The 16,829-nt window shown below is 44.1% G+C and overlaps 4 non-coding genes across 4 annotated transcripts; 3 read left to right on the forward strand and 1 right to left on the reverse strand.

Annotated features, from left to right (window-relative positions):
* The first annotated feature begins 2,654 nt into the window (after nt 1-2,654).
* trnam-cau (transfer RNA methionine (anticodon CAU)) lies at nt 2,655-2,726 on the forward strand. The gene has a single exon. It is a non-coding gene; the product is annotated as a tRNA-Met (tRNA).
* Nucleotides 2,727-3,306: 580 nt separating this feature from the next.
* Nucleotides 3,307-3,378, forward strand: trnaa-ugc (transfer RNA alanine (anticodon UGC)). Its single transcript has one exon. It is a non-coding gene; the product is annotated as a tRNA-Ala (tRNA).
* Nucleotides 3,379-7,637: 4,259 nt separating this feature from the next.
* Nucleotides 7,638-7,719, forward strand: trnas-aga (transfer RNA serine (anticodon AGA)). The gene has a single exon. It is a non-coding gene; the product is annotated as a tRNA-Ser (tRNA).
* A 6,886-nt stretch (nt 7,720-14,605) lies between these two features.
* Nucleotides 14,606-14,677, reverse strand: trnad-guc (transfer RNA aspartic acid (anticodon GUC)). Its single transcript has one exon. It is a non-coding gene; the product is annotated as a tRNA-Asp (tRNA).
* Between the last annotated feature and the right edge of the window lie 2,152 nt (nt 14,678-16,829).

The following is a 16,829-nucleotide window of genomic DNA, read 5'->3' on the forward strand; positions in this document are numbered from 1 at the left end:
ATTGTCGGACATACGGGTTTGCACTTCTCATTGGCATTTGTTGGGCAGCAGGGGAATGTGCCACGTGATTTTTGTAATGTCCCAGAGAGGGTGAAACACGTGAGCCTGATGTGCCACAGATATTATTTGGAACGTAGGAAGCTGTTTAGGCATGTAATGGGTGGAACTGTGGCGCCCAATTTGCAGGATATACTGGCACCTGAGGCAGGGACGGTTATGTCGTGTTGGACCCTATTCAACGTTTTAGTTAAAATAGATTTGGGACGTAGCATCAGATCCCCATCAAACTTCCCTTCGTATTCCATTACAGTAAGTGGTGCTAATGAACCTGATGGGAGAAAGTAAGAGGAGAGTGTAATGTTGAGGCGGGAAAAGGCAATAAAAGTGACTTGACTTGTTTGTCTTGCAACCAATACGCGTTGCGGCGGTAACCAGCTCATTGCTGCCCTCTGGTGGCGGCTGGGTGTAACACAGACCCTAGACCCTCAATGGCAACTGAGGCAGCTGCATGATTTATTGACCTCAGCGTGTCTCTCTATATCATTTTCCGGCCCAGGAGTCCGGATGTTTCGTTCACGTCATCGTGCAAGTTAAATAAATCCACAACTTGATATCCTCATGACTCGGTTGACGGCATTCCCGACTGCAGGGAACAATGTTAGTTTGCGTATTTAATGACCATTGCGTTTCAGTCTGCAAGAATCTGACAAGTGATTTCTGATTGAAATATTTTGTCCTTAACTTGACGTGAATGCGAATTTCCTAAAATTTCCTGTTTTTATTCAGGACTAATGTGCAGGCTTGCGTTTGGTGAAACATTTAATTCATCCACTGTTACGTCGGTCTTTTAAATTAATACTCTATTTAAAAAGCCTGTTGCTGCTCTTTGCCTTAAATTCCTTCAATTTTGCAGGTCAATGGTGTGGGACCGTCAGACAGTCCCGTATCCTTTTCTCCCTGACGCAACTCCCCACAGTGAGAATAAATCGAGGAGAGGTCAGCATATCTTCATATACAGAAGGGATGAAAGGGCGTGCGTAGTGATCGGGAAGAGAAACTGAGGTTAGATGAGCGACCAGGATCGAAAAGAATGGCGGAATTGTCTCGGAAAGCCGAATAGCCTACTCCGACTTCTATTTTCTATCTTTGAATGTCCAGCCTTTGTGATCAGGGTCTCAGACAGAAAATATCATCGTTCATTTGCCACTGGGGACGTAGCTCAGTGGGGAAGCGCATGTGTGAAGTCCAGGGTCCAAACCCAGCATTCCAACACTGTTTGTGAAGTTTAAAAACTAGGTGGAAAATCCCAGATGAAGAAATTTTCCGCACGATGTTTGGCCTTTCATGGCCTCGTTGAGACGCCGGGATAAGCCTGTGACACGTGAGACAGTTTAGAATCGTTCCTTGCTGTATATCAGTCCTCGGCAGGGGAATACTAAAAACACCCGCACATTTCGGGAAGGGACGGAAGCTCGGCCGTGATCTTCCGAACATTAGAGCAACAACTGTAATTCTCATTGAAACCTACTGAAGATTGAAGGACCAAGACAAGGTGGACGTGGAGAGGATATTTCCTATGGTGGGGGACTGTGGTAAGGAGGATCTTGTTTTTAGCCGGAGTAACAAATCTGTGGAATTTCAGCCGCAGACTGCGGTGGATGCAAGTGTATGGGGTTGAGTGGGATCCGGGATCAGCCGTGATGGAACGGCGGAGCAGACTCGCTGAGCTGAATGACCGATTTCAGTTTCTATGTCGTATGGTTCTATGGTCTAACTAAATCCCGATGAAGGGATTGTTTGAGGTACGTGCTTGCGAAGCGGAAACCAAGTCAGCATCTAAATCCGCGAGTTCCGTTCACAGGGAGGCGAGGTGAACTTCTGGTTCAACTTGGAATCCAAAACTTATTCAATGATCAGGGCAGGGTGGGAACGTTAATGAGACCTCGGGATTGAACACAGTGATCTCCGAGTGTGGCTCAAAATGTTGCTTTTTAGTAAGAAGCCCCACAAGAGGGATGAATTGTCCTTGTTAACAATTAAATAAGGAAAAGCACATTCAATAGCGAAATATGTGGAACGAGGTGCAAGATGGGATAAAGCAAAATTTACACTGAGAGAATAACTGGGTGGTCCAGAAAGTAAGGAAGAAAGAAACGAAAGTGGAGACAGAAATAGGTAAAACAAGGAATTATCAACGGAAAGTGAAGTGAGTGGGTATGAATAAGCGGAAAAGGTGAAATTGATGCAACATGGACAGACACTGACGGAAACTCAGACATGTTCAGACACAGACGGAGACCCAGATATGTACAGACACCGACACAGACACAGATAAGACCTAAGCATTTACAGGCATCGACACAGACATAGACAGAAACAGACACAGAGATGCGGACATTATACAGACACAGAGACACAGTCACAGACTGAGACATGCACAGACATTGACAAGACAAAGACATATACAGGCACCGACACAGACACAAACAGAAACATAGACCCAGACATACGCAAAAGCACACATCCACACCAAGACACACACGCGCAAACACGCTCAGAACGACACACTCACACACACGCACACACACACACACACACACACACGCGCAAGAGATTGCACATCATTTATGGAAGAGCAATGTTGTTTTTTTCATAGCAGAGTGGCGCAGCGGAAGCGTGCTGGGCCCATAACCCAGAGGTCGATGGATCGAAACCATCCTCTGCTATGTCAGCTGCTGCCAACAACAATTTTCTATGAGTGCCCTTTAAAATACGAGGCCATCCCATCATGGGTAGATTCAAGGAAATCAACAGGCTTTCGGCTGGAATGTACTTTTATCTGTTATCATTTTTCTCTTTTGCGGTGTTTTCTATTTGGTTGGAAATATTAACCCTTCGTGCATTGAGGTATTTTAAGAACAGCTATTCTCTGCAGGCCAGGAAAAGAGCGCACTCCGCCTTTTCGGCCGAGATCTTTCATCAGGACTGGAGAAAAAGATGAGAAGACCTTGCACAGGAGTCTCTCTCTCTCCTTCTCCCTCTCTCGAATTTCCAAATCGTTCGCTGTATCGATTTCTCAGACAATAAATCCTACTGGAGAATGCTCTTCATCCCATTGCACAATCAGGCACAAATGGGAGCGCGTCCACTGGCCAGTGCTCGAAAAAGAAATAGCTGAATCGGAAAGGATTCCCGAGTCCACTCCAGTCGCAGAGGAAAAAATGATCGTTGTTATCAATGATTACACTGTATCTCAATTGTGATATGCAGGAAGGTTTGGACCTGAAACATTTCTGCATTTAATGTGGGGATGTAGCTCAGTGGAAGAGCGCATGCTTTGCATGTATGAGGTCCCGGGTTCAATCCCCGGCATCTCCACGCTAGTGAGCATTGAATTTTGAAGCTCCAACTCAACGTGTACAGGACTGAATCAGGAAGGTGCAGGCTGACCGCTCATTACCGCAAATAAATGGCTCCTCAAGAGAGAGAGAGAGTGGTCCACCAAAGCCAAAGAAAGCACACCGGTGTGTCCACCTCCTGAAGAGACTGAAGCCAGTGAGAATTTCCCTGCCATTATTCCAATATAGCTTTTATTTTACATCAGCACTAAGCACTCTTAATTTAGATCTCTTAACCATTTCTAAACCGTCTGGTACGAGAATGGCAAGGCATCCGACGGTAAGACCATACAAAGGATAGAGATTCTAACATTCCGGTCCATTCAGAACAGTCGGAAATCTGACCTTCATCCGATCATATGGACGGATTGGCGGTGAACGAGACTCGGGATTGGGAAAATAAATCCAGGAGTGTGTGTTTATTCTCCGCTGCACCTAAGAATGCCGTCGCTGCTCGTTACGTCGAAGTCTGACTAAAGTAACAGACACAAAGTGGAGGAGAATTTCACCGGGCCAGGGGGCATCCCCGCCCGAAACATCGACTGTTTACTCCTCCCCATAGATGCTGTCTGACCTGGTGATTTGCTCCGGCATTCTGTGTTCTGGATTTACAGCATCTGCAGAATCTCCTGTTTTTATAACCTAAATAACAGCCGCGGGACAAAGAGAAGGAAGGCAAGGAGACACAGAGGGAGATAACCAGTGCGTCTGACTGCAGGGCCGTAGGAATATAGTCTGAATGATAATGGAAATCACATCCGTTGCTGAAATGTCGGGAACGAGATATCCTTCTGGGTCGGAGCACAGAGACCGGATAATAACCGGATGGGGTAGGAAACGATGAAGAAGGAAAGAAGGAATGGGAGGAAGGTAAAAGAGTAAGAGAGACTCGAGGGAAATTAGACATATTCCAACAAACAAAGCAATAGATAATCGGGGGAAAGCGGCAAAATTAACAAATAAAAAGACAGGAGAAGAACAGAGATATTTACCTATCAGCAGAATGGCGCGGCGGGAATGTACTGGGCCCGTTATCTAGAGTCCGGCAGATAGAAACCATCGTCTCCTATTCTTCAGCAGAATATTTTACAGCAAATCGCCGTCACGTCACCTGTGTACATAACACACATTTCACTAAAAAATAAAAACTTGTGCTTCCAATTTAAGTTTCCGTCCACTCACTCCATCACTTTCTGAGATTTGTTGAGAATTTCGCGGATAAAACGACAATTCCTGTCGTGCTCAGCGATTGTCCACCACATCTTGTTCTCCGCGGCATGAAGCTGTGTCTGGTATTGAGCTGATTGAACAGACACTACTGGAAACACTCATTACCTCAAAAAACATTTGTGAGTGATCAAACGGGATTAACCTTTATGATCGTGACACTCGGTTAGAAATGCTGAGAGAAGAAGATAACTTTCAGTGTCAAAGAAGGTGAGAAGTTGGGTGAGAAGTGAAAAGGGGGACATCTCTGATGGGGCGAGACCAATACACGATGGCGGTAAGAGAAAGAGAAAAGAGAAAAGAGAAAGAGAAACACTGGGCTAAAATGGCAGACGGACGACGGACAGAAATGTTAATTTCACAGAGAAAGAAGTAACGTGGCTGAGTGATTCCAGACTGAGACGTTTGTGAGAAATGTTCTGAAAAACAGGTACAGCACACGGCGATCGCCGGGAATCGAACCCGGGTGAGCGGCTTGAAAGGCAGCTATTCTCATCCCTATACCACTATCGCACCATATTGCTGGAGTTTCGATTAGTGAAGCGTCTTCCGTGCTCCATGTGACTCCACAGGCACCGAGCTGCTCTCTGTCGGATAAATCCTCACTCTGCAGCAGGTTTTATTGCGGCCGATTGACATCGCCATCCTCAAACAGAGGGAGTTATAGAACAGCTAATGAGCATTCACCAGCGATCGGACTGAGTGAGAGCCGAACTCTCAGAGAGTCGGAAGAGTCGGAAGGGCTGCAAATGCTGCCTGTCTCACATCAGCACATGAGAAAACTAATCCTGATCGTGCATGTTCTTTAGAAAAGCCGATGTATCCGCACAAAGGTGATTCATAAGTTCGTGGCCTACTGTGGAAGGAGATGAGTTATAGAGCTTTCCTTACATGCACAAGCACGTCACTTAATACCTCGTCAGGTGTGATTGATAAGTTAGTTGCTTAAGGTAGAAGGAAATGAGTTTTTAATTCCCATTACATGCACCAGCGGGCCAACACTTTGAGAGATAATGCAGAAAGTTTGAAGTTAGTAACTCATCTCCTTCCGCCTAGGCCACGAATTTATCAATCACCCCGATGAGCAATTGTCTTCAAACTTTCTGAACAATCACTCAGAGAGTTGAACAGCGTGTGCTAGCAACGAGAGCTGTATAACTCCTCTACATCTACCTCAGGCCACAACTCCTCGTAGGTGGGAGTTCAGTTTAGGAATAAATAAAATAATAAGCAACAACCACTTTGCTGGGATTATACTGCGATTCTCTCCATAGTTGGTAGAAGATTGAGGAGCAGATCTGCTGGCAAATAAAACGGAAATGTCTGGTGGATAGGGTTACAACGATCAGACATTTCAACTTTTGCAAAATTAACCAGATGATTTTTTTTGTGCAAGATAAGAAATGGAATATCTGAAATGTATCCGGGAGAGTATTTTTGTTCCAGGCCATCGATAGTCCTACTAGTGTTGGCAATGGAACGAGGTTAGAAATTTACTCTGTAACTTGTAAATAATCAAAACTCGCACTTTACTGTCTCTGCATAAATGACAACGTAACTATGTCAACTCCGGGCCAATAACTTAGAACAAGAATTCTGCTGTTTACTCTGCACCAATACTCACTCAGACTACTTTTCCAACTATATCACCATATTAAGGCAGCTCAGCTGGCCACGTGATCGATCCTTCCTTCTCCCAGTCACTGACTTGGGGGATCTTCCTTCTGATAGTGGGTTTCAGGAAAGAGTTATCACTGCTTGCACATTCGAAGTTTCCACTTTTATATTCATATTTTCCAATTCAATTGTCCCATTCCAGCGTCATTGGCCGTAGGTCATCGGATTGGCTTGAATTCTACCTTTTGTTAGCTCTGCTCCAGGCCAGCATCCATTTATTCCCCTCTTCCCATTAAGCATCAATTGGTAATTTATGGCTCTTTGTTCCCTTTAGAAACCAGTTTAAATAACTCCAGACAGGCATTAACCCCAACATTCACACATTTGCATGTTATATTATATCAAAAAAACCTCACAAGTAACTTCGAATTTGGAAAATATCTCTTAACCCGGAAATCACCTGAAACAACTTTGTGCTTGCTTGAAAACACAAAAATTTTATTCTCACAAAATGGAAGATGTAAAGCGGTTCCACAAAATGACATCTTCATTTCCAGGCACATGGCTGGTGCAAAGGCATCTGATCTCTCTACTTCCACTGTCCCTGAGCCATTCGAGTTTGATGTTATCTTACATGTTTTAAATTCTCCGTGGCCAACATCTCCTCTTTTTCTGTCCACGGAAATTGCTGGGGATCACATTACTGTTAATATGTCTCAGTGAATATGGCACAGAAGGAACAGCAGCACTCATGACTAATCAAAAAATACAGATAAGGATATAAAAATATTATCCGAATAAAAATATGAAGAAACATGATAAGTGTACCCTATTTCTTACCGTTCTGTACGTCGGTAATTTAACGGGAATTAGTATTATTGGTATATGGAATTTTGGAAAAATGGTACATGGATCTTAGAAAAATAGAGTCCTCTACGTAATCCAATGTAACTTCTAAAGTAAGTCCATGTTCAGCACAACATGCGGGCCGAAGGAACGTTATTGTGCTGTAGGTTTTCTATGTTTCTATATTGAAACGCAATATAACTGTATGAAATCAAACAAAATCAGCAAAAATAAATGTGTAAATGCTTGGTGCTCGCAAACACTGAAGTTATTAAAGTTGACCTAAACACACACACACTGGGGAAAATACCATGGGTAGCCACTAGAACAAAGAGCAAAGCAATGACAACATGTGAAGTAATACACATCAAAGGATGTAAATTAACATTTAAACCCCAGTTCCAAACTCTATGCCAAAAACGATGGATTCTGCAAAACATCACTGGCTAAATGTGTCTTTGATGACACATCCCACTGTTTAATTTGGTAACTAACGCTATCTGACTCGACCGTAATATAAATTATAGGTGGAAGAACACTAGAGCACTTGTAGTCGTGGCCGAGTGGTTAAGGCGATGGACTAGAAATCCATTGGGGATTCCCCGCGCAGGTTCGAATCCTGCCGACTACGTGTTTATATCGGTTTGGATTCCCTGATCTCTCCCACGGATACATCTTGTAAAAAGAAACTCCGGTCACTGTTCGCAGCCTGCAAAACCAGCAAGATCCCCTGTTTTCCACATTTATTCGGGTGGCCTCTGCCATACAATCGGTCAGCCGCTGTTCGGCTGTTATCCGAAATGTTGGTGGTTCAAGCCTATCCAGGGGCGCTGCTGATCCAGTGGCCTTTGCTGTCCGTTTTGTGCGCTCCGTGCTGTCCCTAGTACATTCATTTAAAAAGACATATACCCCCTTACAGAAAACAGAACTCTACCACGACCTGTCTTGCTTACATTCATGTTGCTCTAAACTGAATATATTGTACATGGACGATCAAACCAGCGGAAACTAATAAAGGGCACTAATGAATTTCATGTTTAAATTTATGTTATCGCCACTTGAACCAGAAAGACAAATTCACTCAACTTCATTCACACCAACATTGACTGTTTCCACAACTCACTTTCAAACACGACATTTCATGCTGTCGACATTTTTGCTTTGTTATTATTATTATTATGACTTTCTCTGCTCAAGCTGGTAAAACCTGAAGTCGGGGCGTACAGACGCACACTCATTCCTCAATAGCTACGGACTGCCGGCCATTCTAGTGGTGTATAGTATAGTGGATTTCAGGAGATTTACAGAAATATTGGTTTGCTGCCCTTGCTGCTTAATACTATTGTGTAGTGACTATGAGATGATAGTTGTTGTTGATTCTACCCCATGTACATTTTCAATAGTCTTTAAATTTCTTCTTTTAATTCAGCATATTTCTGGTGTTTTTCACTTATTAGTTGTTGTATGTGATGTGTGTTTGCAATGGCTATATCTATTATGTACGTTGTTACTGCTTTTTCATCCGGTAATATTATATATTCAGACGGTTATTATGGATTGTCCTATCTGTAATAATGGATCAGTCAAAAATTATTGTGTAGGACTCTGACCCTAATCTAGAACAGGTTTGTATTTATAGTAAGGTGTTCTGTCTTCTATGAGTTTGTATTTTAAAGCAGGATTTTGGTGAGTGATGTTTGTCAATTGATTGTCCCGTGTAAGTAATCAGATTGAGTTAAACTGCTGCTCAATCCTGTAATGTGTTGGATTGTTCCTGGTGGTTCTTGTCATTTTCTGCATTTATCATCAATAATTTGTATGACGTTTATTATGTATTTCTAATATTTTTCGGTTAAACCCTCTATTGCCACAAGGAACCCCTTTGTTTCTGGGAAGAGTTCTCCAACTCTGAGCCAAACGTTCCACGTTTCCTTCTTCACATCTTGTCTGCTCAGGCCATGGGGATGTTTTCCATGGAAGAATGCTCCCCCATTGGTTAACTTTATATTATTTTTATTTTTATTTTAAGTTTTTGTATTTTCACAGTCTGTTATGTTTTCTACATTGATTGTCTGTCTTGTGTGCACTCTTTCACTGATTATATTCTGTTTCTTTGCACTTACTGTAAATCCCCGCAAGGAAACGCATCTAATTGTGCTTTGGTAATGAATGTCCTTTGAATTTGGAAGTGTTGTGCGCTGCTACACAGGACCCAGACACTCGGTGCCCTCTAGTGGCCGGTGTCTGCCTCACGGATCTCACGGCGACTCTCCGGGTCGTTTTGTGAACCCAGGAGCAGGGATGTTTCACTTCTTGTTCACCTCAACGTGCAAGTTAAATAAAGCGACGACTTGCTGCTCCACTGCGAAGTTCACGCACGTCGGTGACATTTGCACAAAGGGAAGCAAATCTAATGTTTCGCACACAAAACACTGGAAGACCTCAGCAGGTCAGTCAGCATCTATGGAGAGGAATAATAAATCGGAAGGTCAGGCCGTGTTCCTTCATCAGTACTTGAAAGGAAGTGGGAAGAAGCCAGAATAACAACGCGGGGAAAGAGAAGGAGTTCAAACTACAAGGTGATAGGTGAGGCCAGGTGAAGACGGAAGGTAGAAATGTTGGGGAAAGGGGAGTTTTGAAAACTGGGAGATGATAGTTGAAGCCAGGTAAGAATAAAAGGTAGATATGTTGAGAAAAGGGAAATAAATGAGAGGCTTGGTGGTGACTGGTGGAAAAGAAAATAAGGGTTGAAAAGCAGAAATTAGATTGGATGACTAGAGGGAGGGGATAGACGTGCGAGTAAAAGTGAAGACGCAAGAGTGAATCACGAATGGAAAATTAAAACAAAGAGAGGAGAATGGAGAAATTACCGGCTTAGGGAAATCGATGTTTATTCTACCAGTCTGAGGGCTACCAAACGAAATATGAAGTGCTGCTTCTCCATCCCGAGATTGGTTTCATCGTAACAGTAGAGGATTCCATGGACCATCATGTCAGAATGAGAATGGGCAATGGAGTTGAAATGGTTGACCATTGGGAAATCCTGCACGTTCCGGACGGAGCAAAGTTGCTCGACTAAATGCTTCCCCAAGAGAACTTGCGTATTGAGATGAGGTCGCATTGGGAACACCCGATACGCTAGATGGCCCAGGCAAACACACGGCTGAAGTATTTCCTCACCTGGAAGGACTGTTTGGGACCCTGAATGTTGTGTGGGAGGAGCTGTATATTGGAGCTGTGTGTGACGATCCAGACATTGGTGTACAGAGAGTAAAGGAGTGGACACAGGAAGCAGCCCTGAGGGGCTCTGTATTGACAGTCAGAGGGTTTGAGTTCAGGGAGCCCTCTCTTGACGTATGCTGATGATCTGATAGGAAATCTAGGATCCAGCTGCACAAGGCAGGGTCAGGGCCGAGATCTCAGTGTTTCTTGTCCAGCCTAGATGGAACTATGGTGTTAAATGTAAAGGTTCGTACTCCTCATGTGAAAGATACAAGAAATAAAGTCAATTAAATACAATTCAATTGAACTCAATTCAGTTCAATTCAATTCAATTCAATGTGTTGTTTGTGCTCTTTATAAATGGTTCGGATGTGAAAGTAGAAGGAGTACTTAGTTTGCAAATGATACTAAAATAAGCAGCAGTGTAGATCGTGTAGGTAGCGATATAAAAGTGCAAGGGGGTGATCTAGCAGTGTGTGCTGAGGAATCGCCAACGGCATTCAATCCAGATATATGTGAAGCACAGCATTGTGGGAAATGAAACCAGTGCAGGATTTATACAGTGTAGGCTGGAGCCCCGGGGAGGGTTATGGTACAGAGAGGCCGAGGAGTGCAAGTGCAGCGTTCACTGAACGCGTGTTACAGGTAGATAGCGTGATGAAGATCATTAGGTTTAGGTGAACGCCTTCATCAGTCAGGGCACTGAGTGAATTAACGAATATGGAATGCTGTTACATCTATGTAACACGTGACTGAGGTGTTTCTGAGAATATTCTGTATAAATTTCTTCATTCCTCTATAGAAATTTTGGTATGAAATTATAAAAATAATGCAGTACAGATTCAGCAGGTCGCTGCTGGAATTGAGGGCCTTTATTAAAATAAAGTTGCATATGCCCTGCAATGTAGATCAAGGAATGATTTGAGACATATATATATATATATATATATAAGATCATAAGTGGCATGGATAATGTGAGGCTTAGTTGTGTCCCCAGGAAGGGGGTGATTCAAAACAAGAGGGCATTGGTTTGACAACAGAGCTGAGAGGTTTTTAAAGTTTTAAATTTTGAAAGATTATAAACGGATTGCCTTTGTGTATAATGATTAGAGATGAGAATTTTTGAATGCGTCCAGCAGAGCGTATTGTGCCAGTACATAAATTGTCTCCCTGGATGTTGGACAGAAGGTGGAGTAAAGTAGAAGTGGACGAGCACTCTGAAACTCGTCAGCAGAGAACATGGGATGTTTCAAATTTGTTCCGAGTCGGGAGATGTTTAGTCTGGAAATAAAGGCCATGTCATTAATTTCATTATCATTGACAGGATCTGGGAAGTATGGATCTAGAGAAGTTATAGTACTGTACCTCGAAAAAGTATTTAGCCCACAATCCTTTACGTAAATGAGTATTATGGATACTCATAAAAACAATGGATTTTGATCAATTTAATTCAGTATCTTTATTTATGAATCATATTCCCGATACACCTGATGATTTCAGGGACATCACTGAAGGTGTGTCCAGAGGCATCAGTAAGTATACGTACACATTTTACATCCTGAGTTCATCAGCGACAGCCAGCAAAGACTGCGTGACAACCACGAGAATAGTGGTGACGACTGGAGATTCAGTGACAGCCCGAAGAGAAAGCGACCGGGGCAGAACGGACTTGCAACACAATCTGTGTTCTCTGAGAGGAGGACCGCCACAAAAGTTACGATGAATCTAAAGGAAAAAATACACTCAGGGGTGCGCGAGAGGGAGGGAAGACGAGCAGCCCAGTCTTATGGTGACGTAGGAGAGGAGGAGCTCATCAGCCTGACCCAGCTGAAGTGCATACTGCGAAAAAAGATCAAGGCCCTCCCCCGGGCAGAGTGGCATCGAAGGTGGCGTTGTGAAAGGGCCTGAAAACGTTCTGTCTTTAAAGCCAACCCCTTCAGATTCACCAAAGAGTTGCTGGGACAGAGGCGCGGTGGGAAACTGGCCTGTTCGTAGGAAAACATAGATCAGCATTTGAAGAAGATTTCTAGTGATCCTGAAAGAGAGCAGGAGTTGGGAGGGTGCAACATCCTAATAGATCCCCTGAACCGGATGTGCAGTTCGACATGTCAGAGCTGCAGCTAAAGGAAGTCAGAGAGGTCATCCGCAAAGCAAAGGCAAGCTCGGTTCCAGGACCAAGCAGCACCTCGTACAAAGTGTTCAAGAATTGCACAAACTCCTGTTGCGTCTGTGGAATATGCTGCGAGTCTTCTGGAGAAGGGGGAAGATCCCAGAACGGTGGAGGGTGGCTGAAGCGGTGTGGATCCCGAAGGAGGAAAATGCCACCTAGATATACAAGTTCCGCATCATTTCCCTGCTGTGTGTCGAGGCGAAGATCTTCTTCCGTGCTGTTTCCAATCGGCTGTGCACCTACCTAGCAAAGAACACATATATTGATACCTCAGTCCAGAAAGCTGCAGTTCAGGGATGCCGGTTCGTCTGGAACATGTTGGTGTGGTGAAACAGTTCATCATGGAGGCCAGAGAGAACAAGGGCAACCTGTCACCTGTCAGTGTTGTGGCTCGACCTCTCAAATATACGTGGCTCCATTCGCACAAGCTGGTGCAGCTCACACTGACCAAACACCACGTCCCTAGCAGCATTAGACACCGAATCGCTGATTATTACAGCGACTTCCTGGTGAGGGTCTCTAAAGGAGCAATTACATCAAACTGGCACAAAGTGGAGATCGGTATCATTACAGGATGCACTATCTCAGTGACACTGTTCTCCCTAGCCATGAACATGCTCACTATGTCTGCTGAACCAGAGTGCAAAAGGCACAGAATGAATTCCACACAACGGAAACCACCAATCAGGGCATTCATGGACGACCTCACAATCACCACAGAATCAGTCACGGGATGCCGGTGGATTCTGTAGGTGCTCGAAAAGCTGGTGGAGTGAGCCCGGATGTGTTTCAAACCAACCAAATCCAGATCTATGGTGCTGAGGAAAGGGAAGGTGGAGAATAAGTTCTGGTTCAGCATCGCAGGCACAGCCATCCCAGCTATCACAGACAAACCAGTCAAGAGCTCTGGTAAAGTTTTTGAAAGCTCTTTAAGGGACACGACATCCATTCGGGAGACCTGCAGCGAATTGGATGTCTGAATGAAATCTAACCTGCAGCGAATTTGATGGCCGACAATCTTGCAAATACAAATAAACAAAAAAAAAAATAGAGAGGACACGAGTTAGAGTGCCGATGATAGTGAGCACATAGGTTGTTCAGAGTTGACGTCAGAGAAGTTATCCACGCAGATTCGTTCAGCTATGACCTCACCAAAACGCAGAATAATCTACTAGAGGCCAAATGGGGGTGACGAGGTTCGGGCAAGATTGAGTCTGTTGTTTACTTTGGTAACAATGTTAGATCTGTGAAGGGAGCATTGGACTCAATTGCCCAGATAAATTACACTTCCCAATGGAACTATTTTGAACGATGGCATTCGATTTCTTGAGATGGACTGCATGAGTCCTCATCCTTGAAGCTGCTTCATGAGGATGAGGGTGAAGTCTGTTATTCCAACTACGGTGTAAGGGGATCAGATGTAGGTAAACGTACGTATAAGTGATCAGTGATATCACAACGTCTGTTGATGGCACTTACAGTGTCGACTGATAGGCCTACTTTATTGATTGTCCCAAGGTATCACCTTTCCATATAAATGGTGTCTCTTGTCTGAACAAACGCTGTCAAGGGGTTATTACAATTTGGTGTTTGCTGTACCAAATGCACACCATCTGCCAGCGTTGAAGGATGAAGGAGACTGAGCAACGTTACTGGATTGTCGAGTTCCTGTTCTGGAGACCGACCAGATGGGCGCGTGAGAGCATCAGTATGGCCCTAGTGTTGCAGTAATTGGATAACAGCGCTTGATTTTCTAACAAAACGCCAGCACGCTGCAAAATGATGGTCAGTTGTTTTTGCTAACGTGGTGGGGCCATGAGAGAGTTAATAGCTGACAACTAAAGCCACGGTTGAGTGTGGTCGGAGAGATGGACTCAGTCGTTGAGTGTAACAACGAACGGTGCGGGATACAGACTTTCCCAGGGAGATTCGAAGAAACAGCTTCAACGCAACGTTTCTTTCTTCTTGGAAGACTCTACCGTTCTGCACTCAGAGTAACAAGAGATATTCCACCTTCCCATTGTCCATGAACTGAACACGTCAATGACAAATTACTCAATTTGTTCAATTTAATTTGTTTCTTTTAGAGAATATTCCTCTTGAAGAAGAGCTGTAAAATCAGCGTCTCCCCGTCGGGGAATTGAACCCCGGTCTCCCGCGTGACAGGCGGGGATACTAACCACTATACTAACGAGGAACCGCTCTTGGTTCATCATGACAAAAAAATGAAAGAGCACAAGAGAGTGAACAGAATTACCTTGATGTTTGTTCACTGCAATACCTCAGTCAGTTTCTTCATGTCCTTCCCACAGAAGTGTTTCAGTTTCCTCCAGCTTTACAGTCACCGATTGTTTTCAAGGTTTAGCGAAAGGAACTCTCATTTGAACCTAACGCCGTGTTGTTCAACAGATCATTTATATATTCTGGTTTTATAATGCGACAGGCAAGAGGCGATGTGGAACTCTTCGAATTTTGAAGGGATCATTCTCAGTTCAGTCCGATTCCGAGCGAATTACTGGTGGTTTTGTATCTCCGATTTGTCGGAAGATGGAGACCTTAACTGGGCATAACAGGAATTGCACCAGGGTGGGGAATCAGGGTGACCAACCGGATTCAGACAGCAGGTCGAGCCACAGTCATGCACCCCTGGAGGTGGTTCAGGAACCTAACCTGCTGCAGAATAATGGAACAATGGTGATATAATGGTGAACAGAGCTGTCCTCCAGACAATTGACGCAGGTGTGATTTCAGACGATCGCAGTTAGCAGTTTTCATCTATCATCGAAACTATCAGAAGTAAACAATTCATAGAACCCGATCTGTGCAGACTTCTATCGGCCGAGTGGTCTAACCCTGTGAACTCGTGTACGAAGTCCAGAAATTGTTTAAATCCATGAGTGAGTGCAAAATTATTATTCATCCTGGGCTGGCCAGTCGATCAAGGATGGATTTCCAATATTTCACATTTTCTCGATGAACCGACCAGTGCAGCTTCCTGCTCTCACTCTAACCCAGGCTCCCGCAACAAACCAGAGCACAACAAAACATGTCGGATGATGTGTTCACCCTGAGTGTGTCAGTCTACTCACCAATCGCTCTGTCTATTTATACCCTTTGGGATCCCTATCCACACCCTCTGTCCATTACACGATTATATTAAACCCTTTATTGTGATTGACAAATCTAAGATAGAAACACATAATAGTGCCACCCTGAAACCGGCCTTTCGACCCACCGCGTCCATGCTGACATTCAGGAACCAATCTCACCAGAGAGAAAAAAAAAACAATTCACTTATGAGCAACTGCCTTCAGTGCCTTGATTGTCGAGGTCCTTGCCCAGGCAATTCTCTAATGTTGTGAGTGCACCTGCTTCAATCTGCCACTCAGGCATGTGTTCCAGTTTCCAAACACCATCTTCATGAAGTTCCTCATCTGATGCTGTCAAGATTTACACACTTCAGGACAGTTTACTAGTATTCTGATAAGGCCCGGCTAATTTGATATGATCTTCATAGATCTCTGTCACCTCCAGCACTCCATGGATACAACCACACGCTATCCACTCTCGGTTTATACCGGCACTCTCCATCTCAGGCTAAATCTTTATGAATATCCCCTGCATTTAACACTCTAATTCGTTTATAGAGTGCGCAGACGTTTCGATTCGCGAATCCGTGGTGAATTAGACAAGTCATAGATGGTTTATACGAAATGATGACCTTTGCCACACTGCTATTGGCTGAACGTGGTGTTACGCTGCTCTTTTGTGCACTCTTCCCATTCATTTTTTTCGTTTTTATTTATCGGTTCTTTGCTGACATCAGATGGTTTCTCTTAATAACTGCTCGTTGTTGATGTTTATCGCGCCTATCTCTCTGCCCGTGTCTCTCTGTATTCTTTTCCGTGTTTCCTCACCCCTGCTCTCTGTTATAATCTCTCTGCTGTCTGGGCTTCCATCCATTCGGAGACCTCGTTCCCGACATGTCAGCAATGAACGTATTATGCATTACTTAATCAATACGGTTTCAGTAGCCCTGCTGTCACACATTCTGTTTAATTTCCACCGTGTCCCTTCCGTATTTTCTCGCTCTGTCTCTTGGCTGTTCTTCGGGACAAATATCAATGGGTTGAACAATGAGGTTTTTCTGTCTCGTTGATGCAAAAACCGGGGACCGAGTCATTTGGCCTACTCCGGATGCTCCGGGAGCGGATCTGTTATCCAGTCTGATTCGGGATGCTGTGAGCTTGCTTCTCTTGTTTGCTCGATGTGTGTTTCTTTCTCTCTCTTTCTGTGCGCATTGGCTTTTGGTCTTTTGAAAATTGGTTTATTCGAGTTTCTTGTCTTGC

Source organism: Hypanus sabinus, chromosome 31 (genome assembly GCF_030144855.1).
Source record: "Hypanus sabinus isolate sHypSab1 chromosome 31, sHypSab1.hap1, whole genome shotgun sequence".
In the NCBI taxonomy this organism is placed as follows: Eukaryota; Metazoa; Chordata; class Chondrichthyes; order Myliobatiformes; family Dasyatidae; genus Hypanus; species Hypanus sabinus.